Source organism: Camarhynchus parvulus, chromosome 2 (assembly GCF_901933205.1).
Source record: "Camarhynchus parvulus chromosome 2, STF_HiC, whole genome shotgun sequence".
NCBI classification, from domain to species: domain Eukaryota; kingdom Metazoa; phylum Chordata; class Aves; order Passeriformes; family Thraupidae; genus Camarhynchus; species Camarhynchus parvulus.
In genome coordinates this window covers 81,757,171-81,776,812 of record NC_044572.1, presented here as the reverse complement: position 1 = coordinate 81,776,812, position 19,642 = coordinate 81,757,171, and positions in this window count along the sequence as shown.

The following is a 19,642-nucleotide window of genomic DNA, read 5'->3' as shown; positions in this document are numbered from 1 at the left end:
GACATTGCATAGGGTGATGGCATTTTAATTTCCACATAGCTGATCAGACAGACACATTTGTTGTTTTATTCCTGCTTTTTATAGCCATCCATGACCATTTGCACATCTGGCCATCAATCTTTAAAAAGATTCAACACATCACAGAAAATTGCCCACATTTCAGTTTTCATCAGCTTTGTAAAAAGAAATATGTTCCATAAATGAAAAGGAAAAAAAAAAGCAAAACACAAAAAACCATAAGGCTCAAATTGCTTCCTCACGAGCGGCAATTCCTCAAGGCCATTATCTTATTTAGGAGAATACTACTACTACTACTACTACTACAGTAACTATTATGTGCATCTATGACGTCTGAAACATGTAAGACTACCATTAATTTATCACTATGTCTCATAGAAGGGCTTGACTTTGTGGTTCTTCTCTAAGAAAGAATGAAAATAGATCTTTTTGTAAGAACAAATATTTGAGAATAAAACATTTTGCCTGAAAAAATTTTTAAAATAATTTTTAAAAAGAAACTTATTTTTAAAATACCTACAAGCATCTTGTCAACATCAGTAAAGAAAGGCATAGGCAGAGGGAAGTCATGAAGAAATCACAGGAACCACTGGCTCTTGCCATGCAGAATCAGGACAGGTGAGATTTACTAGAAATAAAAAAGCAAATAAATATGAGAGGGGAAAATCAAATGCAGAAAAAACATGGAAATTATCAGTAGGACCTACAGGGTCATGATACAAGTAATTTGGAGATAAAAAAGGCTGCACAATATTATAGTCAGGCATTTTAAACCATCAGGAGAATCAAAGAATTGATGTCTCTTGTGAGTGACACATTTAGAAAATGTGTTCCTTATACCAGGGATTCTGAAGAGATTATAATGGCAGTATCAATGCTTCCATACCACTAGAATTGGTTTTTTTCTTTAAGAAATTGAATTTTCAGGAATCAATATATTCTAGAAGTTGTAAATTACATTAAAATGTTGTCTTTTTCAAGAAATAGGAAATCAGGAGCTATAAAAATGCACTGAAAAGTGTATCTTCCTTATTTTTAAAACTTAGCCTGCTTTGTGGGGAGAAGTGTAATGGTAACAGGCTTTGTCTAACACTGCCACAAACCTCAGTCAATCAGAGTTCCATTTGCGTTGTAACACCTCTACAGATTTATTTAAGCCATCCCTAATGTGTGCAGCTCAATAGGCTTCAGTCTGTACTGAAGGGCATGTTTTTAAAGAATGCACTTGGAACTCCTGATTTGATTACTGATATACTTAAATCACAAAATGGTTTTGCAGAATCAGAGAGGTTTAATCTCTATATGATGAGCCCTATAATGGCAAGAGGGCAAAAGTCAGCCACCACTTACTTTTTTCAATCAAAAAAATTGTTTTGTTTTTCCATTGAGGCTGTTGATTTATCATAGAAATGCAGCTCTTTACTGAATTTCACTTAACCTGCATCTTTGATTTGCCTATGCTTCATGTTCTAATAGTTCAAAAGGCAGATGCAATGCACCTTCAGATCTATGCACCATAACCAAAATATAGTCAGGATCACACAGATACCACTACAAAAAACAAAAAACCAAAACAACAACACAAAAAAAAAAAAAAAAAAAAAAACCCAAACCCCACACCAACTATTTAATTCTTATGCAAGCCTCTGAGTAAATCAAGATAAAAATTGACAAAAGTAGTTGAACATACAACTCTGTCCAGAATAGATGCGAGGTATATGCTTTAATCTTTTGGTTTAAGGTAGGTTTTTTGCAAAAAAGGAGTTTGGCTGTTGGCCAAGGGGAATCCACCACGCCCTTTCAAGAAAAAAATAATGTTAAGGAAGCTATTGAAATTAAAAAAAATATTTCCAAGCAATAAAATGGTAAAAAAAATCACTGAGTTTTAAACTTGTAAAATTATAATAAACCTGAAAAGGGATTTTCCATAGCTTTAAATTAATCTGACAGGATCTCCTCTTGTTTCACAAGAATTTATGCTAACGCTGGTTTGTGGTTGGATTAAAAAGAAACCAGCTTTAATAGAAAAGTCAATTTATTGGAATTCAATCACAGATTTTCTTCACAGCTCTTAGCTAAGAAAACTTGGTTCAATACAATTGAAGAAACCTTTTGTTATATTCTTAAACAAAGAAATAAAACTCAAAAAATATTTAGAAAATAAGGAAATATTACCTTTTTGTGCAGCTGTTAAAAATGCATTTTTTACCCAACTCAGAAAAGCTTCTTTTGTGTCATCTTCAAAATTTTATATTTTTCCTTAGAAATAATAGGGCAGATTCTGGGGCTTTGCCTCCAGGTAGAACCTGATGGAAATCAAGGATTGTTTTGTGCAACTACAGAAAGTTATCAGCAATTCAAAACCCATGTCCTTCTTTCAGTTTTACAGATACTTCAATGCATTGCAGACAGAAGTATTTCTCTATTTTATTCTAATAAATTCTGATCTGGGCTAGGGTCTCTGTTAAAATTGTTTCTTTTTTGAACACATGAAAAATTAGGCCTCTTTCACTCAGAGGGCGTGGAAAAAATTCTACATTTTATTTTTCTGATGTTGTCTCAAGAACAAGAAGGCATATGTAATTGTTTGTGTAGAAGTTTTTGCTTTCCCCAGCAACAATTTCAGCGCTGCAAATGCAGTCCAGCATCTCTGACTGTAAACACAGAAATCCATCAGACTTTGCTGGGAGATGAACTCAGTCCTTACTGCCAAACGTTGCTATTTAATGAGATGGTCTCTGCTGTGTGTTGTGAATATAAAGGAGCTTATTGACTGCTGTTGTAAAGCAATACTTTTAGGTGAGGGGCAGAGGGAAAGGCTCTATAGTTTTGCTGAAGGTAAGAGAAGATGTAAAAGTATTTCTTTGCTGTATTATTACAGCTTTTTATGTTGATGTTAGTCCCGAGGAACTCATGTTAAGCAAAGGAGAAATTCCTGAGTATCCTTCCTATTGAAAACATTCTGTTTCTTTCAGCTATAACACTGAAAACGTGCCTTCTACGTCACAAAGGGAGATGAAAGGATATTTTAATAAAAGGATGACCCTCTCAGTAAAAATGCCTATTTTCCCCATGTGCAGCATGTAACACCTGCTGTCTCCCTATAAAACAAATGATTGATTCTGAATCACTTTGTACGGCAGAGTTACCTTGGGAACAAAATCGTGGAGCAGCTGTGTCACAGCCATCACTCAGCAATTAGCTGAACTGGTCCTCAAGCAGAAACAATGTCACTTTATCTCACAGGTCAAAGATTTCAGGTCAAAAGAACACAGCTTTGTATTTAATTTTGTATATCTAAGGCAGTCTGCAAAATGCTGTAAAGAGATTTATGGGGAAAACTAAGAGGAAATCTTATTCTGTTGCACAGAGATTTAATAAACTGAAACTGGCCAAAATTAAATATTGCACTTGTTCTCTGAAAAATATATTTCACTTTCAATACTGAGGCAACAGACCTTCCCATAAAATGTTACCCAGCTGCTAGATGAATCATGCGATAATTATGATAATCATGGACTTCATGATATTAGAGGTCCTTTCCAACCTAAATGATCCTATGATTCCATAAAATGCAGTCTTATTCTTGTAACATAATATAAAGACTAAAGATTTGTTTAATTCTTGAGTATTCTGTATTTTGAAAAATAAATAAAATGCTAATTTAATCAATTCAAGATCCTTTATTAGTGAAACTAATACTGCTAAAAGAGCTCAAGTGGTGACTTCACAGGATTATATTTGCTGCATTGACCTCAAACTTCCAAAAGCACTGTGGTTTTGATATTTTGCTCATAAAACCATCTTGAGTGGTGGGACCCCAGTTCCCTAGTAAAGAATTCTATTTTACTGAAGGCTTACAGGTCTACAGCAATTCTTTGAGATTACACCTTCCCTTATGAACCTGAATGCCAAGGCACGGCTACAGAATAAGAGTGCAGGCAGTGCAGGGATGCAGGTGCAATGAATTTTTTTCAACCCTACCCATTCCTTCTCTCTCTTTCACACACCAAGGAAGCAGTGAGAGGAGCAGCCAGTCAACATATTCTGGAGTAAAGGAAAAAAAAAGGCAGACGCATGCCAGCCCTAAAAGTATACAACTCTGACTATTCTGAGTGACAGCTTGCAGCAAGTTCAGTCTGGAGACCTGGACCTGAGCTAGGTCCTTGAAATAATTTTACATGTTTTCTTAAAATTGTAGGAAAAGTTTTGCTAAAAGGGATCTCTTGAGGTCTAGCACAGTCCCCAGGTGCTTGCTCTCATCCTTTTACTTTTGTAACACATCCTCCCCACCACTATAGTTTTTTGCAAATGACAAAAAGGATCAGTAAAGGTGATGCAGGGCGAGGTGGAGATGGATACAAAACACAATGAATACAAAAATAGGTAACCAGTTTTAATCTTTCACCAACCTTGATGACAGAAGAGTGGAATGTGTGAAAACCAACTAATCATCTGGATTCCTAGGAACCTTCTAACAGGTGCATGGCAGCTACCCATGGAGAGCAAGGCTTCTTTATTCCACAGCTCCAGCTTCCCAAGTTCAAGCAATGGCCTAGGAATGTGCAATCACTGCCAGAGGTGACACTCTGCTTTACAATTATCACTGATAGTTCCTTGCAGCGCAGACATATCACACTTGAGACAGGATTTTGTCTGAATGTATGGATTATCTTGAATTAGGAAACTAGTTACCCAGGGAGTTTATACTATTTGGGGGGGGGAAGTTTCTGTAGGGACAGAAAATATCAAAGAGAATTTTCAATGTAGAAAAGAAACAATCATTAATTGTTCCTTTACAATGAGGGTATTATGAAAAAGGTGAGTTGGGTTTTTTAATAATGAGCTGCAGAGCAGAAGTGCAGTGATCTTTATCGGATTTAACTGTTAACACTATCCTCTGTCTTTCTAAATACCTCTGGATTTGTATGTTTGGGTGCCTAAGAAATATTCACACTTAAGATGGTATCCACAGTCTGTGGATTGATAGATAATATTGGGTATTAGTTACAGAGGAGGAAGTAAATCACCTATTGCTACAGAGATAAAGCTACAACAAAACTAAGGACTAGTCAAGGCTGTAAGGGATAGGTTAGGAAAATATTAATACTAACAGTAACAAAGGTTACAGTGAAGTTTTTCTGCAAAGGAAAAGTCTCCAATTAAGATAAAGGCACAATTTGTGTGTTATTCTAACATGAAATAGTTAATATTGCTTTAAAAATCCTGGACATTTTGAAATATCTGACAGAGATGAAAGAAGCAACATGTAGAGGTAAATTTTTATCTTTGATGACCTGTCATGAAATGTATTGAGTACCAGCTGCTGTGAATTTAATTTCAAAGTTGTTTTTGACAGCTTGTTCCAATTATATCCTTATTGAAAGGCTAGATTTTTGGTAGATTGACAAGTTTCCTTTTTATTTTTACCTTCTAATGAGCAAAACAATCTGTTACAGTATATTGATCCAGCTTATTTATTTCTGGATATTTAGATTATGGTCTGTTGTCCTTCTCTTCAGATACTCTTACCACCTGCAATATAGCAATAAATACACTTGCATTTTCAAAAATAGGTGGGGGGAAAGGTCACTTTGAAGGAATTAATGCTTTTTCTGTGAAATGAAACTATATTAAGAGCTGTGGGCTTGTATTACTTAGAGAGAGGATTAAAGCACTTGAATGTGATGGACATAGGCACACTAAGGATCATTAGCCCTCTCCAGAAACACAATAGTCCATGTAGCCTCCTTAAATGGATCATGACTAACATTTAGTTACTCTCAGCACCTGTTGGCATGGTTCTGAGCAGGGCATGAGGACCTGATTGAGGATATGGCAGTTGCAGAGTCATCCTGTGAGAGCGATCGTAACACATGCAGAGCGTGGGAGCAGCAAAGACAGTCCCTGCATCCATTCAGCCCCTGCATCCATTCAGTCCCTGCATCCATTCAGCCCCTGCATCCATTCAGTTTCAAGACAGACACTATCAACACTGGAGAGCTCCTCAAAGCATGGGAGACAACAGCCACAGCTAGTAGCAGGGAACATTTTGAATGAGGCAAAGAAATGTTTACTAAAGCAGGTTTAGACACTGCCCAGAGAAAAGACAGAATCACCATCCTTGGGAGATTTTAAAACTGCCCAGAATGAGGCCTTGGCCAACCTGATCTAGCTTTGCAGTTAGCTCTGCTTGGAGTAGGTGACTGCAAGAGGAGCTTCCAGCCTAAAACCTTCTCTGAGTCTATGATTTATTTGTTTTTTAAAGAAGCTATCAATTAAATAAACTATTCATCCAGGCAGCAGAGAGAGCATTCTGATCATCCATCACCTTGGAAATCCAGAGCACATTCCACTTACTGAGGAGAACTTCAGAAAGGCCAGAAAGGAGCTAGAATAGTTGAATGGTGGTGTAAAAGAACCATTAGCAAGGACCATTACGATCCTTCAGTAATAAGGAAAGAGGGAGGATGATCAATACTACTGGATTAAATGTAAAAGTATCCTAGGACTGTGCAGGCATGAAAATTAAGAGTAAATAATTTTTAAATGCTTCAGGAGATGAAAGGCAGAGAGACGATCAGCAAAAATAATAAGGAAAGGATACAAAAGAGGCAGAGAAAAAATAACTCAGCTGTAAAAAAAATATTTATCACCAATTTATTATTTCTCTACCATTTCCGTCTTACAGGATACATGAAGGATCAATATATTGTAACATGAAATCAGTTCAGGGATACAAAACTGTTTTAATTGTTTTAAGCTTTAAGACAGGAATGCTGCAAATGAACCAGCAGAAAAATTCCCAGAATAAAAGTTCACAAGGTTAAAAGAAGGACTTAGTCCTGAGATTGCAACTGATGGTATAATCAATAGGGTACACCTGATCTCAATAATTCAGCAATGGGGGTTGGGTCTCAACTTTGTTGATACTAATTACATTAAATTTTCATTTAACTTGCTTTTCCTGTTAATTTAATAGTGGTCCAAGGTATTAATGCTATTACAGCTAAAGTAGCATCCTAATGAGATGAATCAGATTATGACCATAATAAGAATTTTCACCTGTGTGAGCATTTGAATTTCCATTCTGTGAAACAAGAATGGAGATTTCAAAAATACACCTGTGGCTTTTCATACCATGCATGAAAATGCACACATACACGTGTAACATCATTAACACTGCAAGACTGCATTACTGAACATTCTGCTCAGGACATATTTCTACAGTAATTGTGTTCTTGCTTGTTTATCTTGTAACCTGAATGTTAAAAATAAATTCTGTATGCAGGGTAAAAGCACATTTTTGTTTATTCTTCTGGGATAATGTGCGTTCATACTTTAGTAGTATAACAGAGATTTGATTTGTTGATAATTCTTAAAAGCATGCAGTATTTTCCATCTGTTCATGCAATGGGATTGAGAATCAGAAAAGCGTAAGAATTTCACCTTATGCTTTGATGCTGGAAAATGCCGAACACATTCATTTCCCATTTAACTTTAGGATGGTTGATCAGAGTTTAAAAACTTTGTACTATGGACAAGGAGATAACAATGTTAAATTTGATACTGTTTATTAAAAAAAATCGTGTACTTTCATCTAATACAACATGCCCTCCCCAAATATTAAAAATCTATGAAACTTTATCCATATTTTCAAAAATTATTGGGAACAGACAAACCAGATAATACAATTATTTTTTAAATATCATAAATTAAATAAAAATCGGATGGGTTTTTTGGTGGTTTTAGCAATGATGTGCGTAAATATTTCTGACAGATGGCTGTTCAGCTTGATTTAGTTTCTAGTAACTTCCCTGTATATGGTAGATGATTCTATCATCAGGTACCCATCATTCATTCACAGTTTTCAGCATTCAAAGTTAAGCACAAAAATATCCAATTTTATTTCCTCCTTTTCTGCTATTTATTATTCTAAGTGTCTTTATTTTGCTTTTTGAGGAAAAAAAAATAAAAGTAAGCTCAGGCATTCTTTATCCCAAAGTAATTCTGTTATTTTGAAGAAACATAAGAATGCACACAGACCCTTATTAAAGGAGATGGAATATTGAGTATTTTGCAGTTCATTGCTTGAAGAGAGTGCACAAAAAATCAATTTGGCTAATTGAATATAGTCCTACAATGTAGTTAAATGTCTTTAGAGCCCTTCCAACAAAAAAAGCAGGTCTCGGTACATTCTTGTACATATTCCATCAGAGTTAAAATATTTTTGTCAGCCAATGCTTTATCCCACTGCTAGAAAGGTTTTCTGCACTGCAATCTAAATTTCTTTTATTGCGACTTCATCATCTTTATCCTTATTAATGTTTCTCTTTTTTGTTGTTAATGAGTTTTAACTACTTGTAGAATAAATTCATGGGTTTTAAACAAGAAATACTGGCTGTTATTGCTTTACTTTGTCATGTATCTTCTCAGAGTTGAGATCATTTTGACTCTCTGCTTTCAAACCTCTCCAGGATGTCAATACTGGGTAACAAGAACAGCCAAACAAGATTGCAAATAGAGTCTTTGTTGCTTAACAATTGCTTAGAGTGCCTGTTCCTTTCCTGGTGTGAGATGTTGTTCTTCATGTGCCAAACAAAACTTGGCAAAACACACTGCACTCTTTATGATTTATTGTCATTGCCTAGTGTCTTTCAGACTTTATATTGCTGAAAGGCAAGGATACTTGGGCAAAGTCAGTTTAACCCTCTCTTCTTGTTATGCAGCTCAGGGGGAAATAACGATCCACAGGAGCAGCTTGGAAGGTCTCCCAGTGTGATAAATTGGGAATAGCAGTTGTTTAAGAACAGCCACAGTGCTTTGCTATAATTTTTATTCACCACTCAGTCAGGTAGCATTCTAACTTCTTTTTTAAAAAGACAACTTTTATTTGAAGAGAAATTAGAGTAATTCTCTAAGCATGTGCAATTTGCCACTGTCTTCATTAAAAAAAAAGTATACTTTCATCTAACTGGCCCTTTCATCTAATTGGCCCAATTGTGTTTATTGGCCCTTTCACTTATTTATATCAAGGCATACCATCCTCCTCCTGTCTCCAAAAGGAGAAATATGCAACAGAAAAAAAGACTGAGGAGAAATAAATATAATAAATAAACAAATAAAACTAACATGAGGGAGAGAAAATGAAAGTAAAGGAAAGGAGAGGAGTCAAAAAAGTAAAGCTGAAAAAAGAGCAGGGGAGTGTATCATCCTTGTCCTAAAAGTCTTGCATTCTCTTGATTTGGCTTTAATATTATTTATTGAGCTCACCATCTGTTCGTAGATACCGATGAGGGCTTCTGCCAGCTCTAGGGCAACACTACTCAAGATGTTTCTTCCCTGTTCCCACTAAATTGTAGTGTTAATGAATCAAAGCAAGATTTTTGACTGCACAGATTGAAAGCACTGAACAAACTCTCATACATGCCTTTTCAAAACATCCACATGAATCACATATATGTGATTTATTTGTGTTTAACCTACTTCTGAAACAAGTACAATGTTCTTCTAGATCACAGGTATAGTGAGAAGAGGTAGAGGGTCTGTCATTCCCGGTAGGAATTTTACCTGTCCAGAGCTCTGGTGGTGGCTCTCCACATGTACACTCATCATGCTTTCTCAGGATCAGCACCATTCATTGTCATGCTTGCAGTAGTTAGGGCACCTTGCCCAAACAACCTTCCCTCCTTTAGCCCTCTCACTCTCCTTCCAAACTGCCCCAATCTCTTCAATGTCAATTTGTTGTGGCACCTTTGGGGATGCATAGTAGGTACAGGAATGGAGAACAGGGAAACTGACCAATCCAATTCAGGGAAGTGAAAAAGTTCTGCTGTGCTACAAGTAGGAACATGTTTTGGATGAGCAATTTAAGTATTAAATTGAACTTCATATCTCCCTGAAAACAATACCTAAAGTGTTTCCCCCAGTAATGGTTTTACAACCTTCTTTCCTTCTGGCAGCAGCTCACTGTGTGCCAGTAAATTCCCCCTCTTGCAAAATCTGCAGAATCTGCCAGCTGGAACGATGTACAGTGGTGTCCCATGGACATGAAGAGTGCACTGGTTTTTGGCAGCGCTATGGACAGCTGAGGAGTGCACTCAGCACTGGTGTGGCATTGCTTTGGAAAGGATCTACATGGGATAACACTCTCAGGCACACAGTGTGATTCTTGGGGTGTCCTGTGCAGGGCCAGGAGTTGGATTTAATTATCCTGATGGGTTCCTTCTGATTCAGCATATTCTACTCAGTTCTATGATACATCTGCATCCAGGGTTCTCATTCTACCTGATGTAAAACACTTATGGAATGCCTCTGCGGACATGTCAAGTAAAGTCTATTACACTGAGATGAACTGCAGTTAGGAAGTGGGGAGCAGGTACCCAATCCTACCTGGGTTAGGCAAATCCATTAATCACTACAGAAGGCAGAGTCTGAAGGTACTTCTTTGCCCTTCTCTTTTGCAGACATCTTCTAAAATAGACTAAAGTATTCCTAAGGTATTCCTCTATAGATATGAGCAATTTTGAATTTGTTTAGGTGTGTGACCAAGTCTTAGTAAATTTTTTGAATTATTGTTTGTCTGATCCTTTTCACTAAAGCATCTGTGACAGACAATGGGAAATACCCAGTGGACAATAATAATCCTTGTTGTTTTGGCTATCTTATCTTATAATATGCTGTTAATTTTGTAATAGGAATGTCCAAGAAATGTTGAGGCAGTATCTTCACTCTCCAGTCTAAAACACTTAATTCATAAAGTTATGGTTTTTCTCTCTGATGGATGATACAAATTTTTTGTCTCCCATCTGTATCTGTTTTATCAGTTAGACACTTCTCCTGGACTTCTAAATTGTTTCATACTTCACAGGAAGGAGATGTGCTTTAAAGACCCATTTCAACTGTAATAAAAATAGAATCTAATATGGAACAACATATTACAAGCAAAGACATCTGTTCACATTATTATGAGAGTCTCAGTCCAATTACATTCACTATAAATTATGGAAGAACAATTGAGATAAAAATGTGCATATTATTGTTTCAGAGCTTAAGGCTGAGTTGAAGATTAGGGCTCTGTGCATCCTGAATTCTGAAAGCATTCCCTGAGATATCACAATCCACACTTAATGCAATAACATAAAAAAGCAGGTTAAACACAACTTTGTAAATATATTTAAACATTGGTTGGCCAAAAAAAACCCCACAGGATTTAAAATATCTAGGATTTAAACACTGTCTCCAAATAAGAAAGTGTGTCATGTCATACTGTCCTGGACAGATACTCTTCCAATATAAAATTTACCTTCTTTTAAAATTGATACTTGTTTTACATAGAATTCAGGAATATTCAATGCAATTCCATTCTTTGATGCAGCCATTTCACTGGTGAATTTAACCTACTGTTTTAAAAAAATATATTTCTAAATAATCTGGCTCTGTTGAGATGAGAAAGGATTTTAATTTTTTCTGCAGGCATCAGCAGGATCATAGGATTATAGAACTTTGTATGTTGGAAGGGACCCATAAGGATCATTTTGGCTCAAACTCTACCTCTTAACAGAACCAACTTAGATCCCATTATTCAGGGCATTGAGCAATTACATTTTAAATAATCCTGAAGTGTGACATTTAATGAAGTCTCTCAGCAATCTCATTAATTTTTCCCCCTAACAATTAATTAGAATTTCACACTTTGCAATGTCTGTCCGTTTCCTCTCACCCTATCATTTTTATCCCTAAAAAGCATCTCTATCTTTTCTAAACCTTCTCTTTCAGTCGTCAAAGAAAGCAACAAGATCCTTCTCTTATCCTTCCCATAAATAGTAACGGAGTGGCAAAACTGGGCCATTTGTCTCCACTGGCCAGTTGTCTCCATACAACTTCACCAGTGTTGAACAGAGAGGAGAAAACACTTTTCTACCTTCTGGCTTTACTCCTGCTTATGCAGTTTCAGTATTCTTTGAGCTTTATCACAGGGCTGCATGGTTGACTCACCATGCTGTGTTCCTGAAAATCCCCAGGTCCTTTCTGACAGCAAATGAAATCAATTAAAGGGAACTGTTTTAGGCTGGCATTATTTCTTTAAAGAAAAGATTTAATAAACAGGAAGAATATGAGATGGGTCCACATTCTAGCAATTCATTTTGAGTTTACCAAAACCTGTTGATTTACTTCATATTATCGCTACAACTTCAGGGTGTCACAATCTATGAATACCTCAGAGCTTCCTCTTACCTCCATAATAGGGCTTTTTATGAAATTAACCATAATTTTCTTCTCACTTTTGATACTAATAACCTATAATTGTTCAAGAATGTGAAATGTAGTCTGGATCTACTCTGCAAATGAAAACTACCTTTGCTTGCTGCCTTCAGTGACTCTCTCTGGTCAGCCACTGAAAGCTGTCAGGCTGCTCTAGTATTCTAGGTGTGTGAGCACCTTCCCTTCATATTTCCTGATGTGAGTGTAGGTTACTTGCCTGTATGCTGCAATTAGACACAGGAAGTTTATGAACAAAAATTCCTGCTGGTTTTCCTAACTTCTGGTAGGATTCCATATTTCACATGCTCTTTGCTCGTTGTGATTAGAAGCCACAAGCTGGAAAGAAAATACATGTGTTTTGCATCTTGATTCACAAATGACTGACACTTGAAATCTCTAACAATTGGCAACAAAATGGGAATAGCAGTGGTTGGACTGAAAGGCAGGATACAGGTGAGAAACAGTGGTTCAAACTTTGGAGGTCATATACATATACACATTTATTCGGTATATAACCTCCATATAGACAGTATCTGGATTTCAGTAGCTTGTAAGAATGTTCCTTCTCATTTCATCATGCTGAATCTTTTGGTTTTCAGGAATTCTACAAGGATCTCAGATTTCTGCAAAGAGTGGAAGTTACTCAGGACTATGAACTTGTGTGGGGTTAACAGGGTAGGAATACAGGGTAGGTTAATAGCTTGGAATGATTATGTCCTTAATTTAGTGCTGCAGGTACAGCAAATGCCTTGTTTTTCACTCAGTAAATGAAAACTAAACTGAGTAGAGCATATCCAGCACAGAATCATCTACTTGGGTATCACCTTCCAAACTAATTTTCTTCTCCCCTACATAGATTTGCTGGTGGAGAGCTAATGCTTAGACAACAAAATAGGAAACTCAGATCACTATAGGTATCCAGAATTATTTTATAAACGTATTCATGGAATACAGTTGTTTGCCATAACTGTTATCATCAAGGATGGCATCTACCACTCTTAAATTTCTATCTTGCTAAGCTTTTCTATTTCTTCCTTTTTTAACACAGAAAGCCAAGCAATTTTATCCACCTTTCTATTGCTTTGATCTATTGCAGTAATCACTGCTTTTCTTTTGCAATTGATAAATAATGGGTATTTTTCCCTTTTTTCCTGGCCTAACTTATTTTCTCAGTCCCTCTCTGCATGAAATTTTTTCTAAAATGCTCATATCCTTCCTCTTAAAACTCATTCACCAGCCCCTGGATGCAGATCTAGTCTGGTTTTCTTTGCATGTCCTGGTCTCTGAGCTCCTGTTACAAAAAACTTCCTTTAGTGATGAGATACCACCACTTGGGGTAGATCTGTTGCACCTTTTTTAAAATAAACCCTACCAAAAATATCCAAAATGTTTTTAACTCTAAAATTAGGTCTCATGAGAACACAAACTGGACTGCAGTTATTTTGCTGACAATGAAAATTCATGTATTTAGGGAGAGACAGTTCATAACCATATACATAAACAACCGTAAACATACCATAAACATAAGGATAACCATAAACAACTTTTGTAAACAAGTTTAACTGTGCTGATTGCCCAGGCAAAATTATGTCAAATATTTAGCTATAACAAATACCTAACTGGAAGTGTGTGCAAAGCCTAGTGCAGTACTCACTGCTTCTTTCTTCAGGAAAACAACCGAGGGGGAAAAAAAGAAAACCACACCAAAACAAACCCAAAACTAAACAAACCCAAACCAATCTTCAAAAAGTAGTTTTCAATTCTAAGCAAAAATAGTCCAAAGTCCTGAGAAGGAGAAATTACTCTGAGCAAGTTTCAGACACGTTTTGTAACGCATAAAATGAGCTATGTGCATACCTGGATTGTCCTTTTGGAAAAGGTATGACAACAATGTCTAGACTTCTAGTGTGACCTTGGTTTTTGACTATCATCTTATAGTGCAAGGATCTCCTGGTAGGAGCTGAGAGATTGTTCCTTCCCTAGGGAAGAACTGGGTGTGCTTATGGTGTGGCATGCAGGAGAAACCAGTGACAACATGGAGGCAGAAATCTACAGACAAAGAGAAATCTGAACAGCTTTAGACTTAGTTTGTGCTTTTCTTAATAGATCTGAGGGAGCCTATGCTTGACTTGAAGTGCATAGTCTGAGGTTTTCTTTCACATTTTGTATAAAAAGAGGCCGACTTCTTACGTGCATTTAAATATTTACTTTGCAGCTTCTCTTTATATATAGGCCATTGAAAGACTGTCAGAAATGACAACTTCACTGAGGCAAATGTGCTACCCATTGGTCAAATACAGTGTGCTAAATAGATTTGCTCTGTCTGTAAAATTATCAACTGCTTTCATGGAGTTTCAGGAATTTCTTTTATTCCTGAATCCAAATCTCTAATCCAGCATATGTCAAATTATGACTCTAGATAATCTAAAATATTATCTGGGAACATCTGTCCTATCAAGTAATTTAAGTTACATGTTCATGTTACATGCCAGTTCCCTGGTTGTTCAAAATACATACACACATGTAGGTTTATTTGTTCCTGAGCACCAGCTCAGAGTAAGTCCAACTAGTTTACTCTGCAAAAAATATAAATGCAGTTCCACTGCATCACCAATTGAAACTGGAAATATGGGCAAGAGCATGGCAGAACTGGCTCTTTCTGCCAGACTCAACCACCTTGACACAAGGACCCATGGCCCAGAGCACATGGGCGCACATTATACCAATGTTACAGAAACACCCATTCTGGTCAGCTGTGACAGAGTCCTTCAGGGCGTCCCAAAGGCTTTGAATGACAAACCCACAACACCTAATAACTGTATCCTGGGCCTATGGGCTTGGCCTTTGGTCTAAAGACTGTGTGGTTCAGGCAACCATCCTCTTGCTCTCAGCTGCATGGAGCTGGCCTTGCTCAGCTCCACTTACCCAAACCAGGTTGGGCACTGTAGGGGGATAGAATATAAGAAAATAAAGATAGTGTAGAAAGTAATCTTACCCCGAAGGAGTTGCAGCTGGGCCAATTATCAAATATTGTCAGTTGGCTATTTTGTGAAGAATAGAGTCAGTGCTCTGTGGAGCTGCCCATGAGACACACCAAGAAGGTATGAAACTTTTGTGGTAAGGAGACAATGGTATGGAACCCCTGTGATGACAACAGGGCAGGCAGGGGAAATGAATGGAAATTTGAAGCACACATGAAGGACAATGCCATGGATGAAGGCCAAGTCATTTAAGCAGTTCCAGCTACTGGGAGGCTGCTATAAGGACTCCCCAGAGCCTTCTCTTCTCCAGGATGAGCAGCCCCAGCTCTCTCAGCCTTCCCACATGCTGAAGATGTTTCATCATCTCCGTGACCTCGTGCTGGACTTTCTCCAATAAGTTCACATCCCTTTTTGTCCTCAGGAGCCTGGAGTTGAACGCAGCAGTCCAGATATGTCTCACCAGTGCCAAGCAGAGGCAAAGAGTCATCTCTCTTGACTGCTTCACCTAAAGCAGTCCAAGATGCTTGGACTTGCAGGCCCCAGCCCCTCGCTCCTCTCCCAGTTCCCTCAGATTTGAGGTCTCCTAAAGTGCATGTGTTTATCAAGCTTTCACATTGTTTAGTGCTTTGAAAGCAGAAATTTATCTATTCACAGCAATGCTCCTTCTGCAGCTTGCTTTAGTCATTGAAAATTCCTTACAAGTTTCAGTTTCCACAAGGAGTATTTTTCATAAAAGGGCTGTAAACAACATATAGTGTGAACATTTTCACAGCAACACATCCCACCTCCCAAGACAGCATTTTATCTGGCAGCTAAGTTCACAATTTTAGCTCCTAAAGATGGCAGTTGTAAGTCTTTATATTATTAATTGTTGTGGCATATAAAGCAGTCAACATACCAATTTGGCAAAAGCAGTCTCATAATGCAGAATATGCATATAGCATGTGGACTATCAATAAGGAAGTCCCCTGCTGGTGAACAGGATTTTTCTTAGTATCATTATTATTGTGATAGTAAAATTACCTTGATCAATGCTATTTTACTGGTACATTTCTCTTGAGTGCTTGTAATGGTACAATCAGATGTGTGCAGGTCAACCACTGATTTTTTTAATATAACATTTCTTACAATGAAGAATAGAGTCGTGGCAAATTTTTGGATATAAATTACTATCCTCATTGGAGAGAAAAAAAAAGTGGAAAGAATGTAAGAATAGGTTGGTTTACATAGAGACATATTGACGTGCAAAAGTTTCAGTGCACATTCTGTCCTTGAGTTACAGAAACAAACTGAAGAGTATATTAGTGCACAAGAGGCAAAAACAAAGTAAAGTAAAAACTGAGGAGAATCAAAAAAGTGCCAGAAGCAAACACCACTTATTATTTCCCACTTTTCTTACTCTGCCCAAGTGCTGCAGTCCATTTAGAGCTTCACCTAAACAAGTAGACTCAAATGGCTTTGTCCTTCTGGGTACATCTGCCCTATTGCCAGGAAACACTAACATATGCCTGTTAGCTGTAAACAGGACAAACTTGCCAGCCACACAACAGAGTCAGATAACTGGATAAATTGGCACCAGAGACGTCCTGAAGCTTCTGCAGGGACTGGATTCGGGGACCTGCTGGAGGTACCAGATTCAGCATGTTTATATTTGTGTTTGTTCTGAATGCAGAGAAGAACTGGGAGAAGGAGAGGCAGGTTTATATTGGGTTATAATATAAGATGATTTGGACATATTAAGCACGGTTCTGATTTAATGCATCCTCATACAGAAAAAAGGTCATAATTTGATCTTTTTCTGGGAGTCCTGCACGGCACTCTGATCAGAGAGACAAACATTTTCAAGATTAACAAACCTCTGTGTTGTGCCTCCTCATGGGGCTCAGCTCAGTTTGTGAGGATTTTTTTCTGTACTCTATCTACTGCTCTTTTAAAGCTTTCATGATCATTATTTTATTTCTCCAGGTTGTTGTAAGTGGTCTCTTAAGCCCTTTTTTTCAGGCTAAGGGATAGTGTGGATTCATTTTGACATTTGCTACTGTTGGTAAAGCCTTCAAGTTTCATTTTTACATGATCACTAAATGGGAGTTTGATCTGACTGACAGATCAGTCCATGAAAATGGCTGCAGTAGATTGCAGTCCTTTCTGCTGTCAAGCTTATCGAGACCCTTTCACAAAGAAAAAAACCTTTGCAGCTGCTGAGATTTAAAAAAATGTACCTTTTTTTTAAATATGTTGTGCTCCTGTATAAATGCACTAGGATCCTTCTGTGAAAATAAACCAATAAAAAAATCCTGGAAAGCTTTTGAAGGTCTTACACAGTTTCAGCCTTAGGTGAAGTATCATAGGTATGCTATAAATCCCCAAAATCACACAGGTTATAATGAAGATGTTGGCTCATCCCCAAAAATACAGATAGAGTGTGATACTGTGTCTTTTCTGATTTTGATCTAGTACACTGAGGCACTTCATTTCATGCAGATTGATCAAAATCAATGTCTAGCTCACAGATTCTTCATTTCATTCTGTTGTTCCAAAATACCTGTCCTCACTGAATCACCGTGCAAGACAATATGTGAAAAAATAAATAAAAGGACTGTGATCTAGATATTGCTTCAAGTAGCAATAATCTATGTTATTCCCTTTGTCTGAATAAACTCAGTGTGCATTGGGTGATTACCTCTTTCCCTCTGCTTTAGTTGGCCGCTTAATTGAGGTCCTGTTTTACAATACTGAATAATGCATATCGATTCATAGCTTTCAGAAAAAACTGCAAGAGTAAGATTGGCATCTGGTGGACTTGACAGATGCACGAGGTGCTCACAATGCTTTTCTGTCAGGCAATTCAGTCCCCAGAAAAGGAGAGTGCATGACTAATGAGTTTTGCACCTCCTCTTCATGTGCTCATCTGCTTTCCCATTGATGTAATTTATGAGGCACTTCTGTGAGTCACGGTTAGCACACTGAAGTGGCAGCGCTCGGTGGCAGCCATTATAATAACCATAAAGCAAATAAAACAGGATTCAGGAAAGTGGGAAATGAAGTCTTGGCAGCAGAGAACACCTGTTTTCTGTTTATGTCGTCGCTAAATATTTGCAATTCATTAAATAGTCACAATCAGAGTTAAATAACGTATTTACATTCACAACTGCTTTTACAAACCAGAATTCTTGCATAATTGCTGGACTTCTGAAGAGCAGATTTTCTTCATCTCCACTAAATGAAAACTTCCATACCAGTTTGCTATGATGAAGTGAGTAGTTTATGTGACATCACTTTAATAAAACTTTTGACATTCACATGACCATCTGCTAAAGGGAACAGAGCAGATATTCCTAAACTGTCACAGGGAGACACTTCTGCAACCCCTACAGACACATCTAACCAAGCAGCAGATGGGGCTCAAAATAAACTTAATGTGTTTGAAATGCAGTTGTGTCACAAAGACACATTTGGAGACGAGGACAGAAAGTCTTTGGTACCCATCAGAAAACTGCTGCTGTCTACAAGGGTCAATAGGGAGCCATTTAGCTGGTTCTTAGGAATGTATCAGTACAGGTACAGTACATGACAGTTTTTTCTGGGTCGCCCACTGATTTTTGAGATGAACAGAAACACTGTGTTCCATAAGAATGAAATAAAGCAGGGAAGACTGTGTTCAGTCAGGAACACAGATTTAAGATAGACCAAGACAGACAGTGATGTTACTGTACATAGGATTTATTCTGAAGGAATATAAAAGTAGGGTTGTCCAGGGTCTTTTAGGTACAAGCCAATAGGACAAGTCATGAATTTTTATTAGCATCCCAAAAGCTGCATTGCTAGAAGTCCAGAAAGCTGAGCAATGCTTGTATGCATGTTATAAAAGAGGACATAACAAAGTGAATGTGTTCAGCAAGTCATTAGATATTTTTATAAAAGCAGACTTTTGCTGACCGTGACAAACGTCTAGCAATCCGAAGCTGAGCTAATCATTAGGGAGAGCAGAGACAGGAAGTTCAATAAGAAGTGCAAAACACTGAATCAGCGTTGAAACTGACTGCATGAACAGCAGTCCTGCTGAGGAGAACCTAGAGACAACAGGGAATGGCAGGCTGAGTACAAGCTGACAGTGTGGCACTACTGTAAATAGGGCAGGTTATGGACTGCCCCATGTGAGGATCATGGCAAGCAGGCTGAGGGAAGTTCTTAGCTTCCTTCTCTCAGTATTACTGATGAATCCCCATGTACGTGCAGATCAGGGTCCTTAAGTTTAATAGGGCCATGGAGAAACTGGAGAGGGTCCAGCAGATAAAAGCTAGGACGGGACACAGAACGTATGTGAGGAGCTGGACTTTGCTCTTGTGAAGAGCAGACAGAGGAGCTGGGCTTGCAGAGGG